The 18,996-nt window shown below is 46.8% G+C and overlaps 1 protein-coding gene across 4 annotated transcripts in view; it reads left to right on the top strand.

The window, feature by feature from the left end:
* Positions 1-18,996, top strand: part of LOC148130100 (vomeronasal type-2 receptor 26-like) — a 178,207-nt gene that overhangs the window by 111,906 nt on the left and 47,305 nt on the right. The window lies entirely within an intron of this gene.

The following is an 18,996-nucleotide window of genomic DNA, read 5'->3' as shown; positions in this document are numbered from 1 at the left end:
TTCTGCTTCGACTTCATGGGGACCTAACCCTAACCTAACCTAACCCTAATCCCAATCCCCTAACCCCTAAATACCATAATCTTTACCCTCCTAAGCTTTTAGCTGAATTCATTGGCGCCGTTCATTTCCCACCTCGACTTCATGGGGACCTAACCCTAACCCTAACCCTAATCCCAACCCTAACCCTAACACTAAACCTCGAATGCGATTCTTCCATGTATTTTACCTGGAAAGATAGAATAGCCTGACTGAAAAGGTCATACCCTCCTAAGCACAATGTTGCACTGTGAATTCATTGGAGACATCCATTTTCGCTTCGACTTCATGGGGACCTAAGCCTAACCCTAACCAACCCTAACCCTATCCCTCCTAAGCATAATGTTGTACTGTGAATTCATTGGCGACGTCCATTTCTCCCCCCCGACTTCATGGGGACTGGAACCCCAACCCACCCTAACCCTAACCCTAACCCTAACCCAAACCTAACCCTAACCCTAATCCTATCCCTCCTAAGCATAATATTGCCTGAATTCATTGCGGACCTTCATTTTCCGCTTCGACTTCATGGGGACCTAACCCTAACCTAACCCTAACCCTAACCCAAACCTTAACTAACCCTAACCCTCCTAAGCATAATGTTGCGCTGTGAATTCATTGGTGACGTTCATTTTCCGCCTCGACTTCATGGGGACCTAACCCTAACCCTAATCCCAACCCTAACCCTAACTAACCTAAACCTCGAATGCAATTCTTCCATGTATTTTACCTGGAAAGATAGAATAGTCTGACTGAAAAGGTCATACCCTCCTAAGCAAAATGTTGCACTGTGAATTCATTGCAGAACTCCATTTTCCGCTCGACTTCTGGGGACCTAACCTACCCAACCCTAACCCTAACCCTATCCCTCCTAAGCATAATGTTGTACTGTGAATTCTCATCCTCCCCCCCCCTCGACTTCATGGGACCCGAACCCCAACCCAACCCTAACCCCTAACCCTAACCCTAACCCTACCCTAACCCTATCCCTCCTACATAATATTGCTGTGAATTCATTGGCGACCATTCATTTTCCTTCGACTTCATGGGGACCCAACCCACCCTAACCCTAACCTAACCCTAACCCTAACCCTAACCCTAACCCTACCCTCCCTAAGCATAATGTTGCGCTGTGAATTCATTGGCGACATTCATTTTCCGCCTCGACTTCATGGGGACCTAACCCTAATCCTAACCCTAATCCCAACCCTAACCCTAACACTAAACCTTGAATGCGATTCTTCCATGTATTTTACCTGGAAAGATAGAAGCCTGACTGAAAAGCAATCATACTCCCCTAAGCACAATGTTGCACTGTGAATTCATTGGAGACATCCATTTTCTGCTTCAACTTCATGGGACGAGCCCTAACCCTAACCATAACTGTAATCCCTAACCCTCATTCTAACCCTAAACCTTCCGAATGCAATTTTCCATGTATTTTACCTGAAAGTAGAATACCCTGTCTCAAAAGGTCATACCCTCCCTAAGCATAATGTTGCATCAGTGAATTCATTGGATCCTTTTCTGCTTGACTTCATGGGGCCTACCTACCCAACCTAACAACCACCTAACCCTACGCTCCTAAGCAAATGTTGCGCTGTGAATTCATTGTGAGACGTCCATTTTCCGTTCGAATGGGCCGACCCCCCTAACACTGACCCAACCTCCTAACCCTCCTCCAATAAAATTCTTCCCAAGGGCCTTACCTGGAAAGTTAGAAAAGGCTCACTGAAAGGTAATACCGCCTCCTAAGCATAATGTTGACTGTGAATTCATTGGCTGACATCCATTGTCCGCCTCAGACTTCATGGAGACCAACCCTAACCCTAACCCTAAACCCCCTAACCCTAATGCGATTCTTTCCATGTATTTTACCTGGAAAGATAGAAAAGCCTCACTGAAAAGGTCATACCTCTCCTACGCATCACCTTGCACTGTGAATTCATTGGCTAGACATACATTTTCCGCCTTCGACTTCATGGGACCAACCCTAACCCCGAAAACTCTAAGGCTAACCTTGACCTCCAGTGCAGTTTTTCCATGATTTTACTTGGAAAGGTAGACAAGCCCGACTGAAAAGTAATACCCTCCTAAGCATAATGTTGCGCTGTGAATACATTGCCACTCCCATTTTCCGCTTCGACTTCATGGGGACCTAACTCCTAACCCTATTCCCAACCCTAACACTAACACTAAACCTCGAATCCGATTCTACATGTATTTTACCTGGAAAGATAGAAAGCCTCTACTGAAAAGGTCATACCCTCCTAAGCACAATGTTGCACTGTGAATTCATTGGAGACATCCATTTTCTGCTTCGACTTCATGGGGACCTAACCCTAACCCAAACCCTTATTTTACCCTAACCCTAACCCTAACCCTGACCGCCTAACCCTAACCCTCCTAAGCATAATGTTGCGCTGTGAATTCATTGGCGACATTCATTTTCCGCTCTCAACTTCCTGGGGACCTAACCCTCAACCCTAATCCGAACCCTCTAACCCTAACACCAAACTACCGAATGCGATTCTTCCATTTATTTTACCTGGAAAGATAGAATAGCCTGACTGCAAAGGTCATACCCCTCCTAAGCACAATGTTGCACTGTGAATTCATTGGAGACATCCATTTTCCACTTCGACTTCATGGGGACCTAACCCCCCGAACCTCCAAACCTAACCCTAAGGCTAAGCCTCACCTCCAATGCAGTTTTTCCAATCGGATTTTACCTGGAAAGGTAGACAAGCCCACTGAAAAGGTAATAATTTCTCCTAAGCATAATGTTGCGCTTTGAATACATTGGCGACACGTCCATTTTTCTGCCTCGACTTCATGGGGACCTAACCTAACCCTAACCCTAACCCTAATCCCAACCCTAACCCTAACACTAAACCTCTAATGCGATTCTTCCATGTATTTTACCTGAAAGATAGAATAGTCTGACTGAAAAGGTCATACCCCTCCTAAGCACAATGTTGCACTGTGAATTCATTGGAGACATCCATTTTCTGCTTCGACTTCATGGGGACCTAATCCTAACCCTAACCCTAACCCAAACCCTAACCCTAAGGCTAACCTCACCGTCCAATGCAGTTCTTCGGCTGGATTTTATTTGGAAAGGTAGACAAGCCCGACTGAAAAGGTAATAACTCCTCCTAAGCATAATGTTGCGCTGTGAATACATTAGCGACATCCATTTTCCGCTTCAACTTCATGGGGACCCAACCCTAACCCTAATCCCAACCCTAAAACTAACACTAAACCCTCGAATCCGATTCTACATGTATTTTACCTGAAAGATAGAAAGTCTCACTGAAAAGGTCATACCCCTCCTAAGAACAATGTTGCACTGTGAATTCATTGGAGACATCCATTTTCCGGCTTCGACTTCATGGGGACCTAACCCTCCAACCCTAACCATTTTCTGCTTCGCCGACTTCATGGGACCTAACCCAACCCGAACCATAACCCTAACTCTAACCCCAACACTAACCCTAACCCTAAACCTAACCGTATCCCTCCTAAGCATAATGTTGCGCTGTGAATTCATTGGCGACGTTCATTTTCCACCCTCGACTTCATGGGGACCTAACCCTAACCCTAACCCTAATCCCAACCCTAACCCTAACACTAAACCTCGAATGCGATTCTTCCATGTATTTTACCTGGAAAGATAGAATAGCCTGACTGAAAAGGTCATACCCCTCCTAAGCACAATGTTGCACTGTGAATTCATTGGAGACATCCATTTTCCGCTTCGACTTCATGGGGACCTAACCCTAACCCTAACCCTAACCCTAACCCTATCCCTCCTAAGCATAATGTTGTACTGTGAATTCATTGGCGACGCTCATTTTCCGCCTCGACTTCATGGGGACCTAACCCTAACCCTAATCCCAACCCTAACCCTAACACTAACTAAACCTCGAATGCGATTCTTCCATGTATTTTACCTGGAAAGATAGAATAGCCTGACTGAAAAGGTCATACCCCTCCTAAGCACAATGTTGCACTGTGAATTCATTGGAGACATCCATTTTCCGCTTCGACTTCATGGGGACCTAACCCTAACCCTAACCCTAACCGTATCCCTCCTAAGCATAATGTTGCACTGTGAATTCATTGGCGACGTTCATTTTCCGCCTCGACTTCATGGGGACCTAACCCTACCCTAACCCTAACCCTAACCCTAACCCTAAACCTAACCCTAATCCCAACCCTAACCCTAACCCTAACCCTAACCCTAACCCTAACCCTAACCCTATCCCTCCTAAGCATAATGTTGTGCTGTGAATTCATTGCAGACATCCATTTTCTGCTTCGACTTCATGGGGACCTAACCCAAACCCTAACCCTAACCCTAATCCCAATCCTAACCCTAACAACCTACTCGAATACGTTCTTCCATGTATTTTACCTGGAATTCATTGGCATCGTTCATTTTCCACCTCGACTTCATGGGGACCTAACCTAACCCTAACCTAATCCCAACCCTAACCCTAACACTAAACCTCGAATGCGATTCTTCCATGTATTTTACCTGGAAAGATAGAATAGCCTGACTGAAAAGGTCATACCCCTCCTAAGCACAATGTTGCACTGTGAATTCATTGGAGAAATCCATTTTCCACTTCGACTTCATGGGGACCTAAGCCTAACCCTAACCCTAACCCTAACCCTATCCCTCCTAAGCATAATATTGTACTGTGAATTCATTGGCGACGTTCATTTTCCGCCTCGACTTCATGGGGACTGAACCCCCAACCCTAACCCTAACCCTAACCCTAACTCTAAACCTAACCCTAACCCTAACCTAACCTTAACCCTAACCTAACCCTATCCCTCCCTCTAAGCATAATATTGCGGTGTGAATTCATTGGTGACGTTCATTTTCCGCCCGACTTCATGGGGACCTAACCCTAACCCTAACCCTAACCATAATCACAACGCTAACCCTAACACTAAACGTCGAATGCAATTCTTCCATGTATTTTACGTGGAAGGATAGAATAGCCTGACTGAAAAGGTCATACCCCTCCTAAGCACAATGTTGCACTGTGAATTCATTGGAGAAATCCATTTTCCGCTTCGACTTCATGGGGACCTAACCCTAATCAATAACCCTAACCCAAACCCTAACCTAACCCTAACCCTACTAGTAACCCTCCTAACCATAATGTTGCGCTGTGAATTCATTGGTGACGTTCATTTTCCACCTCGACTTCATGGGGACCTAACCCTAACCCTAACCCTAACCCCAACCCTAACCCTAACACTAAACCTCGAATGCGATTCTTCCATGTATTTTACCTGGAAAGATAGAATAGCCTGACTGAAAAGGTCATACCCCTCCTAAGCAAAATGTTGCACTGTGAATTCATTGGAGAAATCCATTTTCCGCTTCGACTTCATGGGGACCTAAGCCTAAACCTAACCCTAACCCTAACCCTATCCCTCCTAAGCATAATGTTGTACTGTGAATTCATTGGCGATGTTCATTTTCCGCCTCGACTTCATGGGGACTGAACCCTAACCCCTAACTCTAAACCTAACCCTAACCCTAACCCTATCCCTATCCCTCCTAAGCATAATATTGCGCTGTGAATTCATTGGCGATGTTCATTTTCCGCTTCGACTTCATGGGGACCTAACCCTAATCCCTAACCTCTAACCCTAACCCTAACCCTAATCCCAATCCTGTGAATTCATTGACCCATTTTCCGCTTCACTTCATGGACCTAACCTAACCCTAATCCCAACCCTAACCCTAACACCTGAATCGATTCTTCCATGTATTTTACCTGGAAAGATATAGCCCTCCTAAGGTCATACCCTCCTTGTGCACTGTGAATTCATTGCAGACATCCATTTTCCGCTTCGACTTCATGGGGACCTAACCCTCACCCTAACCCTAACCCTAATCCCAGTCCTAACCCTAACAACCTCGAATACGATTCTTCCATGTAATTTTACTGTGAATTCATTGGCATCGTTCATTTTCCACCTCGACTTCATGGGGACCTAACCTAACCCTAACCCTAATCCCAACCCTAACCCTAACACTAAACCCTCGAATGCGATTCTTCCATTCTTTCCACCTGGAAAGATAGAATAGCCTGACTGAAAAGGTCATACCACCTCCTAAACACAATGTTGCACTGTAAATTCATTGGAGAAATCCATTTTCCGCTTCGACTTCATGGGGACCTAAGCCTAACCCTAACCCTAACCCTAACCCTATCCCTCCTAAGCATAATGTTGTACTGTGAATTCATTGGCGACGTTCATTTTCCGCCTCGACTTCATGGGGACCTAACCCTAATCCCTAACCCTAACCCTAACCCTAACACTAAACCTCGAATGCGATTCTTCCATGTATTTTACCTGGAAAGATAGAATAGCCTGACTGAAAAGGTCATACCACTCCTAAGCACAATGTTGCACTGTGAATTCATTGGAGACATCCATTTTCTGCTTTGACTTCATGGGGACCTAACCTACCAACCCTAACCCTAACCCTATCCTTCCTAAGCATAATGTTGCACTGTGAATTCATTGGCGACGTTCATTTTCCGCCTCGACTTCATGGGGACCTAACCCTAACCTAACCCTAACCCTAACCCTAACCCTAACCCTAACCCTAATCCCAACCCTATCCCTAACCCTAACCCTAATCCTATCCCTCCTAAGCATAATGTTGTGCTGTCAATTCATTGCAGACATCCATTTTCTGCTTCGACTTCATGGGGACCTAACACCTAACCCTAACCCTAATCCCAATCCTAACCCTAACAACCCTCGAATACGATTCTTCCATGTATTTTACCTGGAATTCATTGGCATCGTTCATTTTCCACCTCGACTTCATGGGGACCTAACCCTAACCCTAACCCTAATCCCAACCCTAACCCTAACACTAAACCTCGAATGCGATTCTTCCATGTATTTTACCTGGAAAGATAGAATAGCCTGACTGAAAAGGTCATACCACTCCTAAGCACAATGTTGCACTGTGAATTCATTGGAGAAATCCATTTTCCGCTTCGACTTCATGGGGACCTAAGCCTAACCCTAACCCTAACCCTAACCCTATCCCTCCTAAGCATAATATTGCGCTGTGAATTCATTGGCGACATTCATTTTCCGCCTCGACTCATGGGATGAACTCCAACCCTAACCCTAACTGGGGACCTAACCCTAACCCTAACCCCCTAACCCTAACCCTAACCCTAACCCTATCCCTATCCCTCCTAAGCATAATGTTGCGCTGTGAATTCATTGGTGACGTTCATTTTCCGCCTCCGACTTCATGGGGACCTGAACCCTAACCCTAACCCTAATCCCAACCTAACCCTAACCCTAAACCTAATGCGATTCTTCCATGTATTTTACCTGGAAAGATAGAATAGCCTGACTGATCATACCCTCCTAAGCACAATGTTGCACTGTGAATTCATTGGAGACATCCATTTTCCGCTTCGACTTCATGGGGACCTAACCCTAACCCTAACCCTAATCCCAACCCTAACCCTAACACTAAACCTCGAATGCAATTCTTCCATGTATTTTACCTGGAAAGATAGAATAGCCTGACTGAAAAGGTCATACCCCTCCTAAGCACAATGTTGCACTGTGAATTCATTGGAGACATCCATTTTCCGCTCGACTTCATGGGGACCTAACCCTAACCCTACCCCTAATAACCCTAACCCAAACCTAACTAACCCTAACCCTAACCCTCCTAAGCATAATGTTGCGCTGTGAATTCATTGGTGACGTTCATTTTCCGCCTCGACTTCATGGGGACCTAACCCTAACCCTAACCCTAATCCCAACCCTAACCCTAACACTAAACCTCGAATGCGATTCTTCCATGTATTTTACCTGGAAAGATAGAATAGCCTGACTGAAAAGGTCATACCCCTCCTAAGCACAATGTTGCACTGTGAATTCATTGGAGACATCATTTTCCGCTTCGACTTCATGGGGACCTAAGCCTAACCCTAACCCTAACCCTATCCCTCCTAAGCATAATGTTGTACTGTGAATTCATTGACGTTTTTCATGGGGACTTCATGGGGACTAACCCTAACCCAACCCTAATCCCAACCCTAACCCTAACTCTAAACCTAACCCTAACCAAAAACCTAACCCTTTCATATCCCTCCTAAGCATAATGTTGCGCTGTGAATTCATTGGAGACATCCATTTTCCGCTTCGACTTCATGGGACCTAACCTAACCTAACCCTAACCCTAACCCAACCCTAACCCTAACCCTAACCCTCCTAAGCATAATGTTAAATGCGCTGTGAATTCATTGGTGACATTCATTTTCCGCCTCGACTTCATGGGGACCCCCAACCCTAACCCTAACCTAACCCTAATCCCAACCCTAACCCTAACACTAAACCTCGAATGCGATTCTTCCATGTATTTTACCTGGAAAGATAGAATAGTCTGACTGAAAAGGTCATACCCTCCTAAGCACAATGTTGCACTGTGAATTCATTGGCGACATCCATTTTCCGCTTCGACTTCATGGGGACCTAACCCTAACCCTAACCTAAACCCTAACCCCCTATCCCTAAGCATAATGTTGCGTCATTGGCGACATTCATTTTCTGCCTCAGACTTCATGGGGATTTTAACCCTAACCCTAATCCCAACCCTAACCCTAACCCTACCTGAAAAGTAATACCTTTCTACCTTCCATAACCTAATAACCCTAATCTACTCCTAAGCATAATGTTGCGCTGTGAATTCATTGGATACATCCATTTTCCGCTTCGACTTCATGGGGACCTAACCTAACCTAACCCTAATCCCAACCCTAACCTAACACTAAACCTCGAATGCGATTCTTCCATGTATTTTACCTGGAAAGATAGAATAGCCTGACTGAAAAGGTCATACCCTCCTAAGCACAATGTTGCACTGTGAATTCATTGGAGACATCCATTTTCCGCTTCGACTTCATGGGGACCTAACCTAACCCTAACCCTAATCCCAACCCTAACCCTAACACTAAACCTCGAATGCGATTCTTCCATGTATTTTACCTGGAAAGATAGAATAGCCTGACTGAAAAGGTCATACCCCTCCTAAGCATAATGTTGCACTGTGAATTCATTGAGACATCCATTTTCCGCTTCGACTTCATGGGACCTAACCCTAACCTAACCTAACCCTATCCCTCCTAAGCATAATGTTGCGCTGTGAATTCATTGCAGACATTCATTTTCCGCCTCGACTTCATGGGGACCCAACCCTAACCCTAACCCTAATCCCAACCCTAACCCTAACACTAAACCTCGAATGCGATTCTTCCATGTATTTTACCTGGAAAGATAGAATAGCCTGACTGAAAAGGTCATACCCTCCTAAGCACAATGTTGCACTGTGAATTCATTGGATACATCCATTTTCCGCTTCGACTTCATGGGGACCTAACCCTAACCCTAACCTAACCCTAATCCCAACCCTAACCCTAACCTAAACCTCGAATCGATTCTTCCATGTATTTTACCTGAAGAATTCATTGGCATCATGTTCATTTTCCGCCTCGACTTCATGGGGACCTAACCCTAACCTAATCCCAACCCTAACCCTAACACTAAACCACGAATGCGATTCTTCCATGTATTTTACCTGGAAAGATAGAATAGCCTGACTGAAAAGGTCATACCCCTCCTAAGCACAATGTTGCACTGTGAATTCATTGGAGACATCCATTTTCCGCTTCGACTTCATGGGGACCTACCTAACCCTAACCCTAACCCTAACCCTATCCCTCCTAAGCATAATGTTGTACTGTGAATTCATTGGCGACGTTCATTTTCCGCCTCGACTTCATGGGGACCTAACCCTAACCCTAACCCTAACCCTAACCTAACCTCTAATGGAACCCTAACCCTAAAATAACCTACAACCTAACCCAAACCCTCATACCTATCCCTCCTAAGCATAATGTTGCGCTGTGAATTCATTGGAGAGACATCCATTTTCTGCTTCGACTTCATGGGGACCTAACCCTAACCCTAACCCTAACCCTAACCCTAACCCTAACTAACACCCATAATCCTTAAATACCTGACTGAAAAGGTCATTCTCCTAAGCATAATGTTGCACTGTGAATTCATTGGCGACGTTCATTTTCCACCTCGACTTCATGGGGACCTAACAACCCTAACCCTAACCCTAATCCCAACCCTAACCCTAACACTAAACCTCGAATGCGATTCTTCCATGTATTTTACCTGGAAAGATAGAATAGCCTGACTGAAAAGGTCATACCCCTCCTAAGCACAATGTTGCACTGTGAATTCATTGGAGACATCCATTTTCCGCTTCGACTTCATGGGGACCTAAGCCTAAGCCTAACCCTAACCCTAACCCTATCCCTCCTAAGCATAATGTTGTACTGTGAATTCATTGGCGACATTCATTTTCCGCTTCGACTTCATGGGGACCCAACCCTAACCCAACCCTAACCCTAACCTAAACCTAACCCTAACCTAACCCTAATCCCTATCCCTCCTAAGCATAATATTGCCTGTGAATTCATTGGCGACTCCATTTTCCGCTGACTTCATGGGGACCTAACCCTAACCCTAACCCTAACAACAATAACCTAACCTGTCCTGAATTCATTGGAAAATCCATTTTCCAAACCCGACTTCATGGGGACCTAACCCTAACCCTAACCCAACCCTAACCCTAACCCTATCCCTCCTAAGCATAATGTTGTGCTGTCAATTCATTGCAGACATCCATTTTCTGCTTCGACTTCATGGGGACCTAACCCTCACCCTAACCCTAACCCTAATCCCAATCCTAACCCTAACAACCCTCGAATACGATTCTTCCATGTATTTTACCTGGAATTCATTGGCATCGTTCATTTTCCACCTCGACTTCATGGGGACCTAACCCTAACCCTAACCCTAATCCCAACCCTAACCCTAACACTAAACCTCGAATGCGATTCTTCCATGTATTTTACCTGGAAAGATAGAATAGCCTGACTGAAAAGGTCATACCACTCCTAAGCACAATGTTGCACTGTGAATTCATTGGAGAAATCCATTTTCCGCTTCGACTTCATGGGGACCTAAGCCTAAGCCTAAGCCTAACCCTAACCCTATCCCTCCTAAGCATAATATTGTACTGTGAATTCATTGGCGACGTTCATTTTCCGCCTCGACTTCATGGGGACTGAACCCTAACCCAACCCTAACCCTAACCCTAACTCTAAACCTAACCCTAACCCTAACCCTAACCCTAACCCTATCCCTATCCCTCCTAAGCATAATATTGCGCTGTGAATTCATTGGCGACGTTCATTTTCCGCTTCGACTTCATGGGGACCTAACCCTAATCCCTAATCCCTAACCCTAATCCCTAACCCTAACCCTAACCCTAACCCTCCTAAGCATAATGTTGCGCTGTGAATTCATTGGTGACGTTCATTTTCCGCCTCGACTTCATGGGGACCTAACCCTAACCCTAACCCTAATCCTAACCCTAACCCTAATCACAACGCTAACCCTAACACTAAACCTCGAATGCAATTCTTCCATGTATTTTACGTGGAAGGATAGAATAGTCTGACTGAAAAGGTCATAGCCCTCCTAAGGAAAATGTTGCACTGTGAATTCATTGCAGAACTCCATTTTCCGCTTCGACTTCATGGGGACCTAACCCTAACCCTAATCCCAACCCTAACCCTAACACTAAACCTCGAATCGATTCTTCCATGTATTTTACCTGGAAAGATAGAATAGCCTGACTGAAAAGGTCATACCCCTCCTAAGCACAATGTTGATTCATTGGAGAATCCATTTCGTTCGACTCATGGGACCATCCATTTTCCGCTTCGACTTCATGGGGACCTAACCCTAACCTCAACCCTAACCTCTAACCCTATCCCTCCTAAGCATAATGTTGTACTGTGAATTCATTGGCGACGTTCATTTTCCGCCTCGACTTCATGGGGACCTAACCCTAACCCTAATCCCAACCCTAACCCTAACACTAAACCTAAATGCGATTCTTCCATGTATTTTACCTGGAAAGATAGAATACTGACTGAAAAGATCATACCCTCCTAACCCACTGTGAATTCCCATATCCCTTATCATGGGACCTAAGCCAACCTAACCCTAACCTAACCTATCCTCCTAAGCATAAGTTGTACTGTGAATTCATTGGCGACGTTCATTTTCCGCTTCGACTTCATGGGGACCTAACCCTAATCCCTAATCCCTAACCCTAACCCTAATCCCTAATCCTAACTAACCCTAACCCAAACCCTAACCCTAACCCTAACCCTAATCCTATCCCTCCTAAGCATAATGTTGTGCTGTCAATTCATTGCAGACATCCATTTTCTGCTTCGACTTCATGGGGACCTAACCCTAACCCTAACCCTAACCCTAATCCCAATCCTAACCCTAACAACCCTTGAATACGATTCTTCCATGTATTTTACCTGGAATTCATTGGCATCGTTCATTTTCCACCTCGACTTCATGGGGACCTAACCCTAACCCTAACCCTAATCCCAACCCTAACCCTAACACTAAACCTCGAATGCGATTCTTCCATGTATTTTACCTGGAAAGATAGAATAGCCTGACTGAAAAGGTCATACCACTCCTAAGCACAATGTTGCACTGTGAATTCATTGGAGAAATCCATTTTCCGCTTCGACTTCATGGGGACCTAAGCCTAACCCTAACCCTAACCCTATCCCTCCTAAGCATAATATTGTACTGTGAATTCATTGGCGACGTTCATTTTCCGCCTCGACTTCATGGGGACTGAACCCTAACCCAACCCTAACCCTAACCCTAACCCTAACTCTAAACCTAACCCTAACCCTAACCCTAACCCTATCCCTATCCCTCCTAAGCATAATATTGCGCTGTGAATTCATTGGCGACGTTCATTTTCCGCTTCGACTTCATGGGGACCTAACCCTAATCCCTAACCCTAACGCAAACCCTAACCCTAACCCTAACCCTCCTAAGCATAATGTTGCGCTGTGAATTCATTGGTGACGTTCATTTTCCGCCTCGACTTCATGGGGACCTAACCCTAACCCTAACCCTAATCCTAACCCTAACCCTAATCACAACGCTAACCCTAACACTAAACCTCGAATGCAATTCTTCCATGTATTTTACGTGGAAGGATAGAATAGTCTGACTGAAAAGGTCATAGCCCTCCTAAGGAAAATGTTGCACTGTGAATTCATTGCAGAACTCCATTTTCCGCTTCGACTTCATGGGGACCTAACCCTAACCCTAATCCCAACCCTAACCCTAACCCTAAACCACGAATGCGATTCTTCCATGTATTTTACCTGGAAAGATAGAATAGCCTGACTGAAAAGGTCATACCCCTCCTAAGCACAATGTTGCACTGTGAATTCATTGGAGAAATCCATTTTCCGCTTCGACTTCATGGGGACCTAAGCCTAAGCCTAACCCTAACCCTAACCCTATCCCTCCTAAGCATAATGTTGTACTGTGAATTCATTGGCGACGTTCATTTTCCGCCTCGACTTCATGGGGACTGAACCCTAACCCAACCCTAACCCTAACTCTAAACCCTAACCCTAACCCTATCCCTATCCCTCCTAAGCATAATATTGCGCTGTGAATTCATTGGCGACGTTCATTTTCCGCTTCGACTTCATGGGGACCTAACCCTAATCCCTAATCCCTAACCCTAATCCCTAACCCTAACCCTAACCCTAACCCTAACCCTAACCTCCTAAGCATAATGTTGCGCTGTGAATTCATTGGTGACGTTCATTTTCCGCCTCGACTTCATGGGGACCTAACCCTAACCCTAACCCTAACCCTAACCCTAATCACAACACTAACCCTAACACTAAACCTCGAATGCAATTCTTCCATGTATTTTACGTGGAAGGATAGAATAGTCTGACTGAAAAGGTCATAGCCCTCCTAAGGAAAATGTTGCACTGTGAATTCATTGCAGAACTCCATTTTCCGCTTCGACTTCATGGGGACCTAACCCTAACCCTAACCCTAACCCTAACCCTAACCCTAACCAAAACCTGAATGCGATTCTTCCATGTATTTTACCTGGAAAGATAGAATAGCCTGACTGAAAAGGTCATACCCCTCCTAAGCACAATGTTGCACTGTGAATTCATTGGAGAAATCCATTTTCCGCTTCGACTTCATGGGGACCTAAGCCTAAGCCTAACCCTAACCCTAACCCTATCCCTCCTAAGCATAATGTTGTACTGTGAATTCATTGGCGACGTTCATTTTCCGCCTCGACTTCATGGGGACTGAACCCTAACCCAACCCTAACCCTAACTCTAAACCTAACCCTAACCCTATCCCTATCCCTCCTAAGCATAATATTGCGCTGTGAATTCATTGGCGACGTTCATTTTCCGCTTCGACTTCATGGGGACCTAACCCTAACCCTAATCCCTAACCCTAACCCTAACCCTAATCCCTAACCCTAACCCAAACCCTAACCCTAACCCTAACCCTCCTAAGCATAATGTTGCGCTGTGAATTCATTGGTGACGTTCATTTTCCGCCTCGACTTCATGGGGACCTAACCCTAACCCTCATCCTAACCCTAACCCTAATCACAACGCTAACTCTAACACTAAACCTCGAATGCAATTCTTCCGTGTATTTTACGTGGAAGGATAGAATAGTCTGACTGAAAAGGTCATAGCCCTCCTAAGGAAAATGTTGCACTGTGAATTCATTGCAGAACTCCATTTTCCGCTTCGACTTCATGGGGACCTACCCCCCCCCCCCCCCCCCCCCCCCCCCCCCCCCCCCCCCCCCCCCCCCCCCCCCCCCCCCCCCCCCCCCCCCCCCCCCCCCCCCCCCCCCCCCCCTCGCTCAACCCTAACCCTAATCCCAACCCTAACCCTAACCCTAAACCACGAATGCGATTCTTCCATGTATTTTACCTGGAAAGATAGAATAGCCTGACTGAAAAGGTCATACCCCTCCTAAGCACAATGTTGCACTGTGAATTCATTGGAGACATCCATTTTCCGCTTCGACTTCATGGGGATCTAACCCTAACCCTAACCCTAACCCTAACCCTAACCCTAACCCTATCCCTCCTAAGCATAATGTTGCGCTGTGAATTCATTGGCGACGTTCATTTTCCGCCTCGACTTCATGGGGACCTAACCCTACCCTAACCCTAACCCTAACCCTAACCCTAACCCTAATCCCAACCCTAACCCTAACCCTAACCCTAACCCTAATCCTATCCCTCCTAAGCATAATGTTGTGCTGTCAATTCATTGCAGACATCCATTTTCTGCTTCGACTTCATGGGGACCTAACCCTCACCCTAACCCTAACCCTAATCCCAACCCTAACCCTAACAACCCTCGAATACGATTCTTCCATGTATTTTACCTGGAATTCATTGGCATCGTTCATTTTCCACCTCGACTTCATGGGGACCTAACCCTAACCCTAACCCTAATCCCAACCCTAACCCTAACACTAAACCTCGAATGCGATTCTTCCATGTATTTTACCTGGAAAGATAGAATAGCCTGACTGAAAAGGTCATACCACTCCTAAGCACAATGTTGCACTGTGAATTCATTGGAGAAATCCATTTTCCGCTTCGACTTCATGGGGACCTAAGCCTAAGCCTAACCCTAACCCTAACCCTATCCCTCCTAAGCATAATGTTGTACTGTGAATTCATTGGCGACGTTCATTTTCCGCCTCGACTTCATGGGGACCTAACCCTAACCCTAACCCTAATCCCAACCCTAACACTAAACCTCGAATACGATTCTTCCATGTATTTTACCTGGAAAGATAGAATAGTCTGACTGAAAAGGTCATAGACCTCCTAAGCACAATGTTGCACTGTGAATTCATTGGAGACATCCATTTTCTGCTTTGACTTCATGGGGACCTAACCCTAACCCTAACCCTAACCCTCCTAAGCACAATGTTGCACTGTGATTTCATTGGAGATATCCATTTTCCGCTTCGACTTCATGGGGACCTAACCCTAACCCCTAACCTTTAACCCGTAACCCCTAAACCCTAACCCACTTTCTCCTCCCTCCGTCTCTTCCTTTCTTTTTCTTTTTGTCCCTTCCTTCCATCTCTCCCTTTCTTTGTCTATCCCTTTTCTTCCTTTTGCTTCCTTTCTCTCTTTTCTTTCTCTTTCTCTCTTGTTTCTCTTTCTCTTCTCTCATTCCCTCTATTTCACTCTTTCCCTCTCTTTTTCTCTCTTTCCCCCTCTCTGTATCACTCTCTCTCTTTCTCTAACTGCCCCCACTCCACTCTGTGTGTGTGTGTGTTTGTGTGTGTGTGTGTGTGTGTGTGTAAAAGAGAGGCATGGATAAGTCTGACCAGGTCTGGTCTCTTTAAGAACCTCCCCAAGTATGAACCGGCCCTTTCAGGGGACACTTTCCCAAGCAGGACGAAGCTTCTCTCCCAATGGGACCAAAAGGACCTCCACCCAATCATGATTCAAATTCATCTGAATTCAGGCCCTGCTCAACAGAATTCCCTTGTTCTTTGCTAGTTTGGGCACAAGGAGCAAACCAACCTGAAGCTCTTAGTGACACATTTCCCAGCCCTTCTGGGTTTCTCACCAGTTTGAAGGAGATACTCAACCATAGATGGTTCACAAAATGGAGCAGTGCGAGAAGGTAAGGGTGACGGTGGGGGATAGCGAAGCAGCCGGGTCCCTATCTTCCCCTCTCTCTCCCCCACTCTGTGTGTGTGTGTGTGTCTGTGAATGTGTGTGTGTCTCCCTCAAGCCAGCAAGCTCTCCTTGGTGCTCTTCGCTACTTCTTTCATTTCTTCTTTTTCGAATCCAGACTGGCTGAACAATTGCAAGACCGTGATGGAAGCGTCCATTCGGGCGACCCCCCTCCTCTTCCTCCTCCTCTCGCACCCGGCAGCTGTGGATGGATCAGGAGGGTGCTGTTGTGTGGGGAGACGCTCGCTCCTTAAGTGAGCAGCCACCCACCCCATACCAGGTTTTGCTGTGCTTTGGCATTTGCTTGAGGAGCATCTCCCTGTGTGCATGCACCCTCCCGGCCCCGTCACAACTGCCCTTTACGAGAGGAGGAGGAGGAGGGTCGCTTCCACCACGGTCTGGCAATTGTTCAGTCAGTCTGGATTCCAAAAAGAAGAAATGAAAGACGTAACGAAGAGCGCCAAGGAGAGCTTGCTGGCTTGGCCATGCCGCAGCTTTCAGGGAGACACACACACACACACACACACACACACACACAGAGTGGGAGAGAGAGTCGGGAAGATAGGGACCTGGCCGCTTCGCTATCCCCCACCTTCACCCTCACCTTCCTAGGCCAGGTGAGAGAGGGGAGGGTGAGGGGCAGGGCCATCCGCTTCATCAAGGTGAAGAGGGGCGACCAAGCACAGGCGAGTAGAAACTCGCTCCTAAAGGGCTTTGAGGTCGGACGGCCTGGAGTGGCCGAGATCCGATTGAGCTATGCACCACAGGTTCACCTGATTGCCCACTTCTTTGGTGTTGGCTTTACGGAGCCGTGGATTGAGGCCTGAGGTCACGTGCAACAGCAGTGCCTTTAACTGCGCTCGCTTGTATGTCTCCAAATAATCTGGCGAAGACACCGGAGGAGTCACTCAGGTAGACCTGCCCCCTCCGCAGTCTTCCTCCTGCAGAAAAAGGCCGTTCCCTGAGCTAAGAAGGCAAGGAGCTGCGGCTCGACTCACCCAATTCCTAGGACTACCCCAATGGTCCCAATTCTTCTAGGAGAGGGAAGCTCCACCTGGCAATCCCCCTTTCCCTCGGTGCTCTGACTTCCTGTGGCCCGCCTCCAGCCTGAACACCAGGTCGGACCACTAGAAGGCCACTTCCCTGCTTTTCAATGGTGCTCCTGTACCAGCCACTGCAGGACCCTCCACCTCCTTCCCCAAATTCTCCCTCAACTTCGAAATGACAACACGTGTTGCCTACATGGGTGCAACCGGGTGGGCGTGGCAGGGCCAACCAGGGGTGATTATTCTGTGTCCAACAAAGGGGCTATGGGGGGGAGAGAGAAGGGATGGTAAGCAAATGGGCCATGCTCTCTGGTCTCCCTCCCACAAACCTCTGCCTCACTGCCGGCCGGGTCCAGCAGCTGCGTGAATCCCAGCTAATTCCATGTGGAGAGGCTCATGTTTTCCTGCTGCTGGGAAAGCAAGAGAGACTTTCCCAGCACAGTGAAAAGTTTGCAACTTCCCCTCCAATAGGGAAACGGGCGGCTCTGGGCTGCTGAGAAGCAGCCCGCTTAAATCCTGTTTCTCTCTGCTGCCCGGAGCTGTGCCGGGAAAGACTCTCTTGCTCTCCCAGCAGTAGGAGAACACGAGCCTCTCCACATGTCTTGCAGTACAGCGAAATGTAGCTCTGGTCCCCACCAGTCTGCATCTCGCCCGCCGCCTGGATTCACCGCAGATACTGGGCCTTACCTGCTGGGGGTGAGGGCGGCGGGTGGTGGCAGCAAAAGGCAAGTGGGGTGGGGGGGTAAAGGTGACCGACAGTGGCAGGTAGGCGACTGGGCCCCGGAGCTTGCAGAGCCTCACTCACCCAGGGAGATCAGGCAGGGCCACAGCGGAAGGCATGCAGCAATGGCTGGCCTGACGAGTGGGCAAAAGCAGGCTGCAGGCGATGCCACGCATGCACGATAAGGACTGACTGGGAGCGGAGGGGAGGGGCGGGAAGAGAGGCGCGGGGCCAGTCAGTGTTGCAATTTGCCGGTTCTCCGAACTGCGCAGAATCATAACAACCGGTTCTATGGAACTTGACAGAACCAGTACAATCCCACCACTGGTTCCATCGCTCCAGATTTTCTATTTAATAAAGTCCTTTTTTTTTTTGGCAATGTGAGATGCCAAAAGCAAAAGAGAGGAACTAAAGGAAGAATCTTCCAGAAG

This window comes from Notechis scutatus, chromosome 6 (assembly GCF_049901735.1).
Source record: "Notechis scutatus isolate UNSWTSFEM ecotype Mainland chromosome 6, rNotScu1.2, whole genome shotgun sequence".
NCBI classification, from domain to species: Eukaryota; Metazoa; Chordata; class Lepidosauria; order Squamata; family Elapidae; genus Notechis; species Notechis scutatus.
The sequence above is the reverse complement of the archived record's forward strand: the minus strand, read 5'-3'. Positions and strand labels throughout refer to the sequence as shown.